Source organism: Lissotriton helveticus, chromosome 4_2 (genome assembly GCF_964261635.1).
Source record: "Lissotriton helveticus chromosome 4_2, aLisHel1.1, whole genome shotgun sequence".
Classification (NCBI taxonomy): Eukaryota; Metazoa; Chordata; class Amphibia; order Caudata; family Salamandridae; genus Lissotriton; species Lissotriton helveticus.
The window spans coordinates 139,945,555-139,963,101 of record NC_136064.1 but is presented as its reverse complement, the minus strand read 5'-3'; positions in this window follow the sequence as shown (position 1 = coordinate 139,963,101).

The window sequence follows — 17,547 nt, the reverse complement described above, 5'->3', positions numbered from 1 at the left end:
TCCTGTGAGCCTGTTGAGGTGAAACCTGGACCAAGGTTCAAGAAACACTGTTGCTGCTAGCTCTCTCTGGATCTGTAATCAAACTGCTGCTTTCCAAACCTCTAGAGCAGGAAGACGGTATACATGCTCCTGTATCTTTTGGACTCTTTGGTACAGAAGAATTACAAGGCCCAGATCTGTACGAAACCATGCCCTGATAAACACCTAAACATGTGAAGGTGTCATCTGAAACCTCCTGGTTTCTGTCAAGAACCTGTGTTCTCATCGGACAGAGATAACTCTCTACATGAGATTCTGTTAGCACCCTTTAGCACAAAAGACTAGACAATCATCCATATTTTCCCTGCTACTGCATGATTACTATCAAGGGCACCAGAAGCTTGATAAATACTTGAAGGGCAGTCTTTAGTTTGAATGGTCTCATGATAAAATAGCAGAGACAATACCCTATTGCAAATCATACTTACCTCTTGTGTTTAGCTTAAATGGGATATCAATCAATCAATCAATAAATAAAATAATCAATCAATCAGGGGGTTCCCTTTGGGTATGTGGAAGGAAACTCTTTTGTTGAGGTATGTGGGTCCTCTGATGAAGAGGGATTTGTAGGTGTGGGTGAGTAGCTTGAAGGTTACTCTCTTCTCAAGGGGGAGCCAGTGGAGGTCTTGCAGGTATTGGGTGATGTGCACATGCCGTGGGATGCTGAGTCTGGCTGCGATGATCTGGATGGTCTAGCGTTTGTGTGGCAGGGATTTGTTGGTTCCAGCATAGAGGTCATTTTCGTAGTCCAGTCTGCTTGTTATGAGTGCATGGGTGTCTGTCTTTCTGGCTTTGGGGGGGATCCACTTGAAGGTCCTGCGGAAGATGGGGAGGGTGTAGAAGCATGTGGAAGGGACGGCGTTTATCTTTCGGGTCATGATGAGGGAAGAGTTGAGTATGATGCCAAGCTTTTGCCGTGGTCCATGGAGGTGGGGGGTGCCGAGGGCAGAGGGCCACAAGGAGTTGTCCCAGGCAGAGGGGGAGGGTCTGAGGACTAGGACATTTGCCTTCTCCAAGCCTGAGCGAAGTGAACAGCTGGATGACCCTGTCCTGTCTCAAACTCAATGGGGACAAGACAGAGGTCATGGTGCTAGGACGATCGGCTCCGTCCTCACTGGGCTCCATCTGGCCTGCCTGCCTAGCCCCCCCCCCAGTCCCAAAGGATGCCATTAAGAGCTTGGGCATCTGGCTGGACAGATCTTTAACGCTAGACTACCAGGCTGTCAAGCTGTCTGCCACCTGTTTTGGCCTTATCAGAATGTTGAGGAGGATTCTGCCCCTACTACCATATCAAGCCAAACAAATTGTTGTACAGGAATTGATCCACTCTAGGTTGGACTTCGGGAACGCATTGTATCTTGGAGCCCCTGATTTCACACTGCGGAAACTGCAAGTGATTCAAAATTGTGCAGTCCGCACTCTGCTTCAAATTCCTCATATGTCTTCTGCTAAACCTGGATTAATATAATTGCATTGGCTCCCCGTTAGGGACAGGATTAGCTTCAAGTCCCTTTGTATTGCCCATCAGTCATTTTGGGCAACTGGCCCATTGATCAATCGTCCTTTAATTACCCCTTACCTCCCCAGCAGAATGTTACGCTCTGCTAGCGCATTCCTTGCCATCGTGCCCAAAGTTAACCGTGCCAGAGCGGGAGGCCGCTCGTTTGCCCTCAATGCTGCTAAGCTGTGGAACAGCCTACCCCTTCAATTAAGGTCTAATCCAGACTTGACCTCCTTCAGGAAGCATCTTAAAACTTTTTTGTTTAAGAAATAGGTTTACTTTATTTCCATGTCACTCGCCCTGCTGGTCAGAACTCCTCGCAATCTCAGCGCTTGGACGCCTCCGGGCAACTAATCTGGGCTCTATAAAACGCATTTTCATTTCATTTCATTCATTTCATTTAATTTAATTTCATTTCAAGTTGAGTTTCAGGCAGCTGCTGCTCGTCTAAGCTGCAGTGTCTTTCAATCCTTATTGAAAGCTGAGTCTGGTGGTTTTGTGGTCCTTCATGAGGGAAAGGACGAGCTGGGTGTCGTTGTTGTAGGATACAATGCTGAGTCCATGCTGTCTGATGGTGGCGGCAAGGGGGGCCATGTAAATGTTGAAGAGTATGGAACTGAGCAATGATCCTTGTGGTACTCTGCAGTGTGTTTGGAGAGGAAAGGTGGGAGTCTGATCCTTTGGATTCTGCTGGCGAGGAAGGAGCGGAGCAAGTCGAGGGCAGTTCCCTATATTGCGGCACTGTGTAGTCTGGCTGGGAGATTTTGTTGAAGGCTGCGGGAGGTCGAGTAGGATGAGGGATGAGATGCGGCCTTGGTAGAGGAGCATGTGGATGTCATCTGTGGCGGCGAGGCTTGTGGACTTGGTGCTGTGGTTGCTGCGGAATCTGGATTGGGAGGGTTCGAGGATGGAGTTCTCTTCAATGAAGTTTGACAGCTGGGCGGTGACGATCTGCTCAGTAACTTTGGCTATGAAGGGAAGGAGAGAGATGATTCAGTAGTTCTTCAGGTCCATTGGGTCTGCAGAGGGTTTCTTGAGGAGGGGCTTTACTTCCAAGCCTTTCCAGTCGTCTGAGAAGGTGTCGATCTGAAGGTGGTGATGAATGTGCATCGTAGCTGGGGTGCAATGGCGGCGGCAGCTGTGTGGAAAATGTGCGGAGGGCAGGGGTCCATGCGGGCTCCTGAGTGGGTGCTCTTCATGGTAGTGGTGACCGGGATCCAGCCGGTGATGGTGGGCTGTCTATCATTGCTGGAGTGAAGGGTAGTTTCTGGAGTCTGCTCGCTGAAGATGTTGTAGAGAGCTGTGATTTTCAGGTGGAAGTAGGAGCAAAGCTTGTGGCAGAGGTCTTGGGAGGGAGTGATGTCTGTGGCTTCGCTGTGGGGCTTGGTGAATTGCTGGATGATGTTGAAGATTTCCTTCGAATTGCTGGAGTTGGTAAGGATTTTGTTCCGGATAAAAGTCTTCTTTGTGGATCTTATGCGTTGGTGGTAGTCTGTTATGGTGTTCCTTTGGTGGTCAGGTCTTCCGTAGTTTAGCTGTTCTCTATCGTTTTTCAAGATGTCTGCAGGAGCATCTGGCTTCTTGGAGGTCAGTAGTGTGGTGAAGCAGGTGGCCTTCAGGGGGCATTGTCTGTCAGTGGTGTAGAGGGGTGCAAACTTGTCTGCGCGGATGATGATCCAGTGGTGTAGTTCCTTGGCTGCAGAGTTATCATTGGTCGAGGAAGTGAAGCCGCAGCTGAGGGTGGAGTTGAGGTGTTCCTCTTTGACGTTGCTCCAGTTCCTTAACGGCGGGCGATTATGGGTTTGGGGGTAGTGGCGGTGTTAAAAGAGAAGTGTACGCAGTGGTGGTCCATCCAGAGGGGCTGTGTGGTGTGTCTGAAACGAATGTTGTTCCCACTTGTGAAGTTAGGATCGAGAGTGCGTCCTGCCTTTTGGGTAGGGGTGGTGATGAGCTGTTTCAGTCTGATGTTGGCAAGGTTGTCCAGGAGGGTGGTGGAGTTGGGGTCGCTGAGTTTGTCGAAGTGGACGTTCAGGTCTCCGATGAGTATGTAGTCCATCGAGGTAATGGTGTGGGGTGGGACTAGGTAAGCAATAGTAGTGGTGAACAAAGCGCGAAGACCAGTGGGTCTGTAGGTGAGGGTGCCACAAAAAAAAGTGTATTTGGTGTCAATGAAGTATCTGCCCCAAGCACCTGGATACCCGGGGGTCATAAGCCTTGCTTTAAAAATACCTATTGATTGATTGACTCTCTCTGCAGTGTACATGGCCCAGCAAACCCCATCCTAGCTGATGGCAGGCACCAGTCCAGCTGTTGACATTGTTCCCCTTTGGAGCCTTGAAAACACTCCAGGAAAAGGCCACTAAGCTTCACGCCACAGCCTCTCCCCTCAAAAAGATAAACACATATCTGCAGTCAGTGCTCTGCACTTGACTAGAATGTCATATATAAAAAATCACTGTAAAACAAGACGTGAAGGATAGGTCAGGGACATTTATACCTCACTATGATCCGGATGGAGTAGTCACTTAGCAGGAAGTCATTTAAAAGGGCTTTGGCAGCAACCTCTGTCACAGCAGTTCCAGTAAAAAATGGGTGGGTGGACATGTAGTCATTTCTCTGACAGCCCTTACTCCCCAAGGCCGTCAGAGAGGATTAATCAAAGCAGAGACCGAATGGTCTTCACCGTGATTAACCTGAAGGTCCATCAACATCTAAATGCTGCAGGCGGACTGCATTCTTCGGATGATGATACTCTGGTGTGAGGGAGTATCCTTACTGCCAAGAATTGAATCCGGTCGTATGTAATGAATTCAAGAGTTGGGGAGAAGCAGGTAATGAGAACCATCTAGTCATATAGGCAACATTTAAGCACTTATCATATGCTGTCTGGTTAATTGTGTATGTGAGGTAACTACTCTGACTGCATACATGACATTCACTGGGTTTGTGTTAAATATCCGCACGTCAAACATATGCAGACTTTGTTGCCATAAGCAACACAATTCTAATGCAAATCTCACAAATGGTTGACATTTATCACATTCATAAAAGTCCAATACAGTGGAGTCAGATTTTTGGTTCTGTGTTAAATATCTGCAGGTCAAACATGCCAATATTTTTTTAGGGCAAATATGTCCAATATATACTGGAGCAAGCAACAAAATGTTAATGCAAAGCTCACAAATAGTTGGTATTTATCACATTAAATAAAGTCAAATACAGTGGAGTCAGATTTTATCAGATGCAATTCATGTCACTAGTTACCGGGCTGCTCGTAATGAAGGCCATGACGTAGGCACAATAAACACAATCAAACACTTATTAAACACTACAAAAAAGGAAAACATAGCACAATATTATGAAAACTCATACCTGGGGAATTTTGTAGCGGTCTAATATATAAGACATTGCTATGGAGAGTGAAGAGGCACTCCCTCCAACAAAACCAAAGAGGGTAGAGTGAGGCTTGCACTGGTAGTTAGGAACCATTCCCTCTGTCCCAGTGAGCATTGCAAGAATCCCCCCTAGGGCTCTCATCTCCTGCATGCAGGAGTCTGATATCTTCAGTGCCAGGGTCATGTTCGGAAGGAGATGCGGGTTCTCGTTGATCTCAGAAGCAGCAAGAAGCATGGCCAGTGTGTCCCTGTAGTACCGCATCTGAAAACTAGCAAAAGTTATAATTTGTAGCAGCTTTATCCAGCAGCACCGTGTTGTTCATAAAGGTTGGAGGCTTTTTGAGATGTATTACACATGTTTAAACTGGGTGGAATATCTGGGCAAAGCAGCTGTGTGTGTGTGTTTGTGTGTGTGGGTGTGTGTGTGTGTGAAAGTGTGGGTGTGGGTGTGTGAGTGTTAGTAGGTTTTTGAGTGGGTAGATGAGTGCTTTTGTGCTTGTTTGAGTGGATATGAAGTTCGATTTATGGGTATGTGGGAATGTGAATGATGAGTGTGTCTGTGTGTGTCTGTCTGTGTATGCTAGAGAGAGACAGACACACAGAGAAAAAAAGAGAATACAAGAGAGAAAGAAGGGGAGGTGGGGGTGGGGGAGAGAAGAGGAAAAGATAGAGAGAAGGAAGTGGGGCATAAAAAGACTGGGAAGAAACTGTTTGGGATACAGGAAAAAAGTGAGCAGAGAGAGAAACTGAGTGAGAGCAGGAAAACAGTAAAGAGACAAAAAAGAAGAATGAATCTTCACAAGGAAAAGTGATCATAATAAACTTAAATCTATACAAATTCTAAAGCAAAACAACTAATTATACAAAACAATTCAATTGTCAACAGCTTTTGTAGATGAGGGGGAAAAATGATGGCGGTCTGCATTTTAAATCAAGGGATTGAACACAATTATTTTCATCAAAGGTTTTGCCAGACTCTCTTTCCATATTCGACCTTCATGTATGACCTATAAATAGTATCCAGGGCTCCTCTGGTCTTCAGCTGTATGTCATATGCTGAAAACCCCAACCTGGTTCTTCATTTCGACTGCTGTACTGGAGAAATACAGTAATTTCCTAAGTCATGACTTTCAGCCATCCAGTCTTGGATTAGCAGAAGCCTGCTCGAGTTGCTGACAAAACTGAAATTAAAATATGTGAACGAGGCCTTCTTTGTAATAATAGCCTCATGCCTGTCAGATAGACACTCAAGTCCATATTAGCGTTATAAAAAAGTGCGGTGTTCAGTTGAACACAGTTGCGCTCTTGTAATGCAAGTAACTCTGTGGCATCTGTATATCCGTACCATCTGGACCTGATTAGGAAAAGCTTCACAGATGTTCCCTTTGTTAGCCTATATTCTTTCCAGTAAGTACCCCTGAGGTGCATTGCAGAGAGGTGTAAAAATGGGTGTGGCCTCAGAACACCTCTCTGCAACGCAGCTCTGTGCCAATTCTTGGAGTTACCTGGTGGGCTATTTGGCTTTAGGAATGCTCAGGATTCAAAGGGACCTAATCCCCCCACCTACAACATGCCAGGGGGCCCATTTGCACAGTGGTGCAGGGAGGGGGTGGGGACTGGTGTAAGAAGTTAGCAATCTTACTGTGTGGGACTTACTGGTGGTAATAAAAGGGATAGTTGGCCCTCAAGGTTGACGTTGGGGGCTCACTACTCCTCCTGTTACCTACAGTAAATACCACACAGTGGGATTTTTAAGAGATGTTTTCAGAGGCCACGCCCAAAATTCTCCACCACTCTGGAAACGCGACTGGTATGTTATAGTTAGAAATTAGCATTTAAAAAAGCTTTGAAATTCACTGAAAAAAACGTAGGTTTCAAGGATGTTATAGTTAGAAATTTTAAAAGAACATTGAAATTCACTAAAGAAAACATGGGTTCCACACACGTTATACTAAGAATTTAGCTTTTAAAAAACCTTAGAAATTCACTGAAAAAAGCATAGGTTTCAGGGACGTTATAGTTAGTTGGACATTTCGCTCATACAAAATCATAGAAATTGCCCCATTATATGTCGTTCAGCCAACTATAACTTGCGTACCCGCATTGCACTTCTGATAACTTCACCCATTACGTCGTTCATTACATGGTCAGTGACATCACTGATGACATCACTGATGACATCTCAAATGACATAATTGATGACATCATCCATGTGAATATCTGATGCACCTCCTCACACTCTAATATAACCTTTGATACACCCACTGTAAAATACAGTCTACCATTTTCTAAACCATCGACACACCAATACCAGTTACTACATATGCACTCACTGATTCCTAGGTCTACAAACACATCCACTCATCCACCCATAAAGTCACTCATACATGCAGTCACTCATCAATACAACACTATCATAAGCACTCATACATCTAAACAGACACTCACACACCACCATTCATCATTGGAGTTACTCACATAGCTAGTCAGTCACACAAGGAATCAATCACACTTCTATTTACTGATCTATACAGTTATACACACACCACATCAATTATTCAAACAGAAACAGACACATACTTACTCATACACCCACTCATTCATCAATACACCTTTGCATATATATAAAACATATTTAAACTTTATAGAAACACACAGTCACAGGATGACATCATCAGTGATGTCATTTGAGATGTCATCTGTGATGTCACTGACCATGTCATGAATGATGTAATATGAGATGTCATCAAAAGTGCAATGCGGGTGCGCAAGTTATAGTTAGCTCAACTGACTATAACAGTGGATTTTTTATGGTTTGTATGAGTGAAATGTCCAACTAACTATAACGTCAATGAAACCTATGTTTTTTTCAGTGAATAACCTACTGGCGGTCGCCAGTAGGTAGTTATAGTTAGGACCTAGTTTCCATAGGAAAAGCTTTTTTTGATTTCCAATTAACTTTAACGTCGTTTGATGAATCTTCCCGAAAATGTTGTCTTGAAAGTTTTGGGATGATTCGTTAAGCGGGGCCTGAGAAAAAAGGGGGGTCCGAAAATGTGTTTTCCCCATTTTATTTTCCATGAAAAATTTCAGACTAAGCTACAGCCCTAACTGATGAACGGAATTACACCAAATTGGGCAAAAAGGTAGCCATTGGTTCTGAAAGAGACCTTCTTTAAAATGGTGTTATTCCATTTAGTAGTTCCTGTGAAATAAAAAAATAAAAACTTTAAATATCTGGGCGGGACCTAACCACACAAGCATGAGCTTGGCTCTAGTTGGCTGCCAACACTTCAAACAGGAAGTGTTGGCAGCCATCTTGTGCTCGGACCAAGGGAGAAAGAAAATTTGAGAAAAAAATAAAAGAACAAGAAAAGGGGGCAGGGTTAAAATACTCTACCCCCCCCCCCCAGGCCTGCTCATGCCCCAAAAATGCATTTTTTTCTCCGGTCCCCTGTAGCATCAATTTGAAGCGGAACCACTGAGCTGCCTGGTTACGTTACTGAATAATAATTCGACCTCACAAACCTACAAGAAGGTTTTTATATGATCCGCGAGCCAAGAGGTTCATTTCCCGCACTTGCAAAGCATTCAAAGGCAAATCACTCCGAGAAAGTAATGCCCATGGAATTGTTCCATGGAGAAATAGAATGGTTTCTGTAAGAGAGAAACGGCAATGCAGGTTTTCTCCCCTTCTGTCATACAGATAGGAGCTGCCGTAGGTGGAGTAGTTCTCAGACGAGCATCGCTTTACTTTGTTTAAAAATTAAACGTCTTTCTCTTTTTTAACTGGGTTGGGACACCAGCTCTTCTTGGGCACTGTGCATTAACTGTTGTTAGCTACCTCTTCCTTTCTGGGGAGGGGGATCAACCGGAGACCCCCACCCTCTTTCCCGCCTCCAAATCAGGTAACCTTGTATTTGATGTTCCTATTACTCTGTTAATTGCTTCTAGGGGCATGCCCCAGGTATCCTTTTCCCAATTTCCTGGAAATGGTGTTTAGACTACTCTGACTTCTGGTGTTTTGAGGTACAGCATCGGCCTGAGTGTGTATCATACACTGGGCTTCTGTCACGGTTTAGTCAACCTAAGATCCGTCACCGTATTTAAGAACCTTTTGTAAACTGAGGAGCTTGGAGTTAAGGAAGGGGGGATGTTAGGGGATAGAAAACATGTGCATCTAAAATCCAGATGGTACCTAAACCGTTGATACAAATGATTCTTTCTTTTCATTGCGCACTTGTTGCCCTGGAATGACTGGTGATGCAGTGTTAACGTTTCCATAATACACACAGGCTGTCAGCTGGCCTTGTGCTTGTTTGAGGAGCAGTGTGTGTGGCATGCTGAACACTGCAGGGGTGAAGTCTGTTACAGGAGGACTCATACATATTTAAGCTGGATTGCATATTTGGGATTGATTGATCGCTTTCTAAAAATATGTGTCGGAGTTGTGTGGTTCCCAGGGAAAGTACATTTGAATTGTAAACAGTAATTTCTGTGCCGTTCTCCAGGTGCTTCTGCTTGTCACGTTGTTTAGAGTATTTTGCAAATTGTAGCCCATTTTATGTTGGTTTGCTTTCCTGGGTAAAGGTGTTTTTAGTCAGCTGTGCCCACGGATCCTGGCGATCAAACAGGAACACACAAGGCAGTAACAGCAAAGAGGTAGAACTAAACACAAGCACAATTGACAAGGAGCTAGCAAGGAGGAGTGCTTAATAGGAAAGCAAGGAAATGACAGGGCACACTTGACAGAAAGCAGGTAACAAACATACAAGCTAACAGAAGTAAGAGAGCAGAATAGAAAGACAGCAAACCAGAACTGGAACCAAGGGAATGGGAAGAAAGGCAAGGACTGGAAAGGGATATACAGAACGGGATGCTACAAAGGTACACTAGAATAGTGCAGTTAAGGAATCAAGAACACCAAGTAGCATAGAAGCAGTGCTGGGGCAGGAACAAGAATTGAGGTAGGGCTCAGGAGTCAAGGCGGCACTGCAGGCAGTGCTGGTTCAGGAACAGGGAATTAACAAAGCTTCAGGAGTCAATGTAGCACTGCAGGCAGTGCTAGTTCAGGAAACAGAGAAATTACTTTAGCTCAGGAGACAAGGTAGCACTACCGGCGTACTGGTTCAAGGAAACAGGAAAGAGCTACAGGAACAAGAAATAGCTGAAGCCCAGGGACAGGAACAAAGAATAACTATAGCTCAGGAACTCAGGAAACAAGAGCTCTGCAGGCAGTGCTAATTCAGGCACAATGAATAGCTATAGCTCAGGAACTCAAGAAACAAGGTAACACTGCAAATAGTGCTAATTCAGGAGAAAGGAAAATGCTGCAGTTCAGGAACAAGGAATGCTAAGGCTCAGGGGTCAGGGTAGCACTGCAGGCAGGCCTAAATTCAGGAACAAGGAAAATAGCAGCAGGTCAGGAACAAGGCATAACTAAATCTCGGGAAACAAGAACAGAAAAAGCTCAGGAGCACTGGAAACAAGGATCAGTCTCACCCGTAAACAGCTACAATTCAATTCAATTAATTTTCAATTCTATTAATTTATGTAGCGCGCTACATACCCAGAGGGTCTCAAGGCGCTTGGAGAAGTGTGGGGAATTACTTGTCGAATATCCACGTTTTAAGTTGCTTTCTGAATGCTAGGTGGTTCTGAGTGAGGCGAAGGTGGATGGGAAGTGAGTTCCAGGTCTTAGCCGCCAGGTAGGAGAAGGATCTTCCTCCCATGGTGGTTTTGTTGATGCGAGGTACAGCAGCAAGGGCTTGGTTGGAGGAGCGTAGCTGGCGGGGGGGGGGTGTAGAATGAAAGTCGTGTGTTGAGGCATTCGGGTCCAAGTTCGTAAAGTGCTTTGTGTGCGTGGGTCAGGAGGCGGAATGTTATCCTCTTATTGACGGGGAGCCAGTGGAGGTTTTTCAGGTGACCAGAGATGTGGTCGGTACGCAGGATGTCTAGTATGAGTCTGGCTGATGCGTTCTGGATGCGTTGGAGTTTTTTCTGAAGTTTTGCGGTGGTACCGGCGTATAGGGTGTTTCCGTAGTCCAGGCGGCTTGTAACCAGTGCGTGGGTGACCGTCTTTCTAGTTTCGGTGGGGATCCAGCGAAAGGTTTTCTTGAGCATGCGAAGAATGTTGAAGCACAATGATGAAACGGCGTTGACTTGTCTGGTCATCGAGAGTGAGGAGTCCAGGATGACGCCCAGGTTCCGTGCTTGGTCTGTCGGGGTGGGTGCTTTTCCAAGGGACTCTGGCCACCAAGAGTCGTCCCAGGCAGAGGGGGAGGTACCCAAGATAAGGACTTCTGTTTTGTCGGAATTCAGTTTCAGACGGCTGTGCTTCATCCAATCGGCTACTTCTTTCATTCCTTCATGTAGGTTGGTTTTGGCGGTGTTAGGGTCTTTGGTGAGTGAGAGGATCAGTTGAGTGTCATCAGCGTAGGAGATGATGTTGAGGTTGTGTTGGCGTGCGATGGTCGCGAGGGGGCTCATGTATACGTTGAAGAGGGTGGGACTGAGTGAGGATCCTTGTGGCACGCCGCAGATGACTTTAGTGGCCTCTGACTTGAATGGTGGGAGGCGGACTCTCTGAGTTCTTCCGGCAAGGAACGAGGTGATCCATTCCAGTGCTTTTCCTTGGATTCCGATGTTTCTGAGGCGTTGTAACAGGGTGCTATGACAGACAGTGTCAAAGGCTGCGGAGAGGTCGAGGAGGATGAGGGCGACTGTGTCTCCATTGTCCAGTAGAGTTCGAATGTCGTCTGTTGCTGCGATGAGTGCGGTCTCAGTGCTGTGTTTGGCTCGGAAGCCGGACTGTGAGGAGTCGAGGGATTTGTTGGTTTCGAGGAAGGCGGCGAGCTGGTTGTTGACAGCTTTCTAGATGACTTTGGCCGGGAATGGGAGGAGCGAGATGGGGCGGTAGTTTTTGAGTTCGGTGGGGTCAGCTGTGGGTTTTTTCAGAAGGGCGCTGAGTTCGGCGTGTTTCCAGCTTTCCGGGAAGGTGGCAGAGTTGAGGGAGCAGTTGATGACGTCTCGGAGGTGTGGTGCTATGATGGAATCTGCTTTGTTGAAGATGTGGTGAGGGCATGGGTCTGTGGGGGATCCTGAGTGGATGGAGTTCATCAGGCGGATGGTGTCCTCAGTGGAGATTGGGTTCCAGTCGTTAAGGATGTTCAAGGGGGGTGAGGGTACGGCAGAAGGTTGGGAGGGTTGGTCTCCGGGTTGGTTGTCGAAGCTGTTGTGGATGTCTGCGATTTTGTCGTGGAAGAACGAAGCTAGGGAGTCGCAAAGGGCTTGAGAGGGAGTGATGTCGTTGGAGTTGGCAGCGGGGTTGGTAAACTCTTTGACGATGTTGAATAATTCCTTGCTGTTGTGGGTGTTGTTGTCAAGTCGGTCTTTGAAAGCGAAATATTTGAAATATTAGCTTATCTTTTACAATGACCAACCTTGGCCTGAAGGGATCTGGGGCATAAAAGAGCTCACAGTAATCACCTGCATCAGGTGTGAGCAGGCTAGAAGCAGCCAGCAACAGGTGAGCTGAATTCCTCCACCCATCCTTGGCCTGCAGGGGTGGAGACAAAGCAGTAAGCAGGGAATTCTGGGTAACGGAGTTTCTGGCATGAGAAGGCTGGCTTCATGTATAAGCAGGCTGGCTTTCACAAAACCCGGCATGGATTGAGAATGCATGTCAATTCCCAATAAGTGTCCAAATGCCTGGAAGTCAGGATATGCATACAGGTGAGTGTCTGGAGGCATATTAGAACACTGGAAAGCCCCACAATTTGGCCCCCTGGTGGTGGGCACGAGAGCATAGGGAGCGAATCATGGCACATTCTGCTTGATCCCAGTTTGCATAGAAACAGATCATGGAACACTCAACTGCCCTGGCAGGTCACAAGTTCACAGTTTTTTCAAGTACGCCACACAATGTTGCACATGCAAACAGCAGGTGTGGTTGACATTTCCAAAATATTAGCTTATCTTTTCAACTGTACCTTCCCAACATTTTTTACTAACCAATGATAAGTATGCTATTATCAAAAAAGATAATTACACCCTACTTTAAAAGTGCAATTTTCTTAAATAGCCAATCACTGCTCTGCTTTTTTTAAACAACATCTTGTCCACCATTTTAGATACCTTTTCCTCTACCAAGTGACTACCTCAACTACAGACATATTTCCATTACTTCCAGACATCCCTTCAAGATGCTTTTAGTGTGGATTGTTGGGCACAGCTATATTTTCTGGTGCAAAAGGTATGCTGAACACAGAGGTATTGACAAAGACCTAGCTTTGCAAAATGTAGACATTAAATGAACTGGACACAGAGGATTAAATGGGCACCAATTGATGCCTTTGGTTAAAACCTTCTTGCATCTCCAACCCTCTGACCTCCTGATTGTGCACTTTGGGGGCAATGACCTAGGCACATTGACTGGGGTAGGTCTGGAAATGCTAATGAAGAACACCTTCGCATAATTAATGTTGCTTTACTCTCAAACTACCTTTCCAAATTCCAATCCAACAGACCAAAAAGAACGACCCTTGTTATGTCTCCGACAGAGGCCTTGATTCATGCTAAAACCTATGACCCCAGAAAAACACTAACCCCCCTTCGCACATCCATGTAATCACCGGTATAGGTAAAGACAACCCCCAACCTAGGCCCACAAAACGTCCCCCCAACGCACAACAATCCCACAAGCTCCCCCCCCTCTCAAACCCACTCCAACAGCGGCCTGGTAATATGTATGCTTATAAACTGCAGATCCGCAACCAAGCACGCTATTGAGCTGGCTGATGCCATACTGTGTAACAACACTGACATTGCGTTCCTCACCGAAACCTGACTCAAAGAAACATCTTACCCGCTCCTTGACCTCCTAGTCCCCCATGGCTTCTCCATCATCAACAAAGACAGGATTGACCAACATGGTGGCGGCATTGCCATTATCCACAAGAACAACAACTACATAACCGAACTCAAAACTCACACCTTCTCTACCTTCGAATACCTTAACACCATCATTACACACCCAAACAACAAATCAACAAAATGCCATCTCATCTACCACCCCCCAGGAAACTCTCTGGCGTTCAGTGACCAATTCTCAGACCTACTAACTCAGTGCTCCCTAGCGAACTCTGACAACATCTTCCTAGGTGACTTCAACCTCCCTTGGAACAATGATAATGACACTGTTATACAGTCCCTAAATGAACTCCTTCTCACAAACGAGCTAACCCAACACTGCAAGGGTCAAACCCACAACAACGGCTCTACCCTAGATGCTATCATAGCCAGAAGCGAAACTATAACCATAACTACCATTCTCCCAATCGACTGGTCAGATCTCCACATCATCCTTTTCAGTATCAACCAAACAGTAGCTCCTCCAATCAAGTCTCAAATCACCCACCAATGGTCCAGAAGTCTCAAAGACATCCCCCTCCCGGCCCTTCAAGAAACAATAACATCGCTGCTCCCAACCTGCTCAGACAATCTCAACGCGGTCGAGCTCACCACTCGGTACAACAAAACAATGACAACTGCCCTTGACCAACTAGCCCCCCTTAAACTCAAAAGGGTTAGAGACATCCCCTCCCGAGCCTGGTTCAATAACGACCTCAACTCGGAACGAAGAAAAGTAAGAGCCGCTTAGAGACTCTGGAGAGGGAACCCATTCACAATCAACCTCTCCCAACTCAGAAAAGAACGCAACAACTACAAAAAACACATAATCAAGGAGAATGCCACCTTCTTCCGGAACGCACTAGACAAAGCCAAAAACCACCCCAAAGAACTTTTCAACATCATCCAGAGACAAACCTCCAAGCCCACCAAGGCTACCCCCCCTGCCTCCAAACTGCAGTGTAACAATCTGGCTAAATTCTTAGATGACAAACTCGCTGAAATTTAGCTCTCCCTAGACCACCAGCCCCAATCCCAACAGAGTATATCCACACCCCTTATGAAACCTCTCCCATCCCCAACCCACAACACGCTCACTGAAGCCGTGACCACTCCTCCATTGACCCCCAAACTCACCCCCCACCCTTGCCCCCCATCCCCCCAAGCAATGGAAAGACTTTATCCCCCTCTCCGAAGAGGTCATTTCTAATGTGATTGCTAACTCCAAACTCTTCAACCATTTTCAAGACCCATTACCCGCCTCCCTCGCCAAGAACCTCAACCTCACCCTAACCCTACTGTTGACATAGAATATCAACAGCTCTCTAAACAATGGACTGATGCCCGACTGCCTCAAATTAGGCCAAGTCACCCCCCTCCTAAAAAAACCTGAGGCCGACCCTAATGACCTCAAAAATTTTAGGCCCATCACCAACCTCCCTTTCCTAGCCAAAATCCTAGAGAAATCTGTTATCTCCCAATTGAACCACCACCTGGAAGCTAATAACCTACTCGATTCACACCAATCTGGGTTCAGAAAAGGTTGCAGCACAGAAACAGCTATACTGAGCATTACAGATGACATTCACAACTCCCTTGACCTGTCAGCTGCCTTTGACACGGTTGACCACAACCTACTCCTAGACGCCCTTCAAAAACGCGTAGGAGCTGATGGCAATGTCCTAAAATGGTTCTCCTCATTTCTACATAACCGTTCACAACTCATAAAAATCAAAAACTCAATGTCCGACACCTCTCCCTCAACTCGAGGTGTTCCTCAAGGCTCAGTCCCCTCCCCCACACTCTTCAACATTTACATGGAACCACTCACCGCCATTCTAAAACAAGCAAGCATCGACTATCATCTATATGCTGATGACACCCAGTTGTACCTCGAAGTCTCTTCCATCAATGACATCCTCTGCCTAAACTCCACTCTCTCTAAAATAGAACATTGGCTAACTCTCAACCACCTCAAACTCAACCAAGAAAAAAACGAAATCCTTGTCTTCACAAATCACGAGCAAACCGCTCAGATCCAAGAATGGCTAAACCACCTTACCGCTCTAAACTGAAAACTCACTCCAGAAAACTCAGTCCAATCACTAGGGATCTCTCTAGAACCAAGCCTCAACATGAGTTCCCACATCAAATCCACGACTAAAGGCGCCCCCTACAACCTAAAACTCCTCAATAAAATCAAACCCTTCATACCCCCTACGGAACTAAAAACTGCAACACAATCTCTAGTTCGTTTCCAGACTTGACTACGGCAATGCCACTCTAACCGGGTCAGCTAGAACACATACTGCCCCCTTGAGAGCCACCCTAAACGCTGCAGCAAGAATGGCCTTGCACACAGTCAAACCGGATTACCTCGCCGCCAAACTCACAAAAGCTGGACAAACAAGAAACCTCAGAAGCTCCAACTCACTCCTCCTAATCCCCCAAAAAGACTTAAACAAAAAGCCCTCTCCTGCTCATTCTCTGGGAATGCTCCAAAATCTGGAACTCTCTCCCCACTAAGAATCAGGACGAATCCTTCTTTCACGATCTTCAAGAGGCAACTAAATAAAGTTTTTCTTCAACCGCCACCTCTATGCTCCCGGACAATGACTTTGTTACTCTTGGCACCCAATATCCTTGTGATTCCAATTATACGTTATTGCTTATGTTTTCACTTGTATACTGTGAAGTGCTCTGATACCCCCGGGTCTTGCAAGCACTATATAAAACTCCAAAAATAAAAAATAAAATACATTTCTAGACATGCATCATTTTGCGACACGGTAAAGCAGTGTAGTGAGCGAGCCCGAACCACCTATGGAAATTTGGAAAAAGAAGTGGGCAAATGGTGAATTTTCAAGCAAATTTTAGAAAGCAGTAAGGTTAATAAAGGAATTGTGAATCTGTTCTAACAAACACAGTGACTGGCAAAACTGGGTGTTAATCAGTTTTTCAAGTATTTTCTTTTGCCTCTGTTTTGGTATCTTGTGACGCAAGGACTCAGAGGGGATTTGCTCCACAGCTAAAGGAGTTCATAACAGACTTGCATTTTCTTGAGAGATTGGTATTGAATGTGTCAGCATGTACTTGTCAGTTAATGGGATCTTGGGTTACACAATGATCTCAAATTACTGTGGGAAACTACTTATTTGGAACATTGCTGCAAGTTTTGGTTGAGATGATTTTTGTTTCCGTGTCTGTTAGGTGAGTGATTATCAGGTATGATCATCTTTCCTTTCTTCTGTGTTTGTTGTTGAGGCGGGCCGGGGGTGAGCGCAAGGGTTACCCCTGAGCCGAACAAAGTACAGGGCAAATCCCCCTCCCTGTTTTTCTTCATTTACACAAAGTCCACCAATACGATACTTCAACACACAACTGGAGTGAACTAGCTTTGATTTGCCCTGCACTTTGTTCAGCTCGCATCCTGATGCAAATTAAATGTATAAGTACAGCAAAGAGAACAAACGAGTGCCTGCAATCACCCATCTCATCAGCAGTATCCACACGGACCTTTGTAGCAGCTACGAGACGAACATATGCCGAAGGAGACAACAACTAGCAATTGGAACTAATGGTAAACAGCGCAGAGGGAGCCCACCTGCACCGCATCAGAGACGTGGGGGAGCTGATCAAAACCCCAGGGTTAGAGCTCTGTTTAGAGCATTTCTGGTGCAATTGCACCGACAAGAGAAAGGA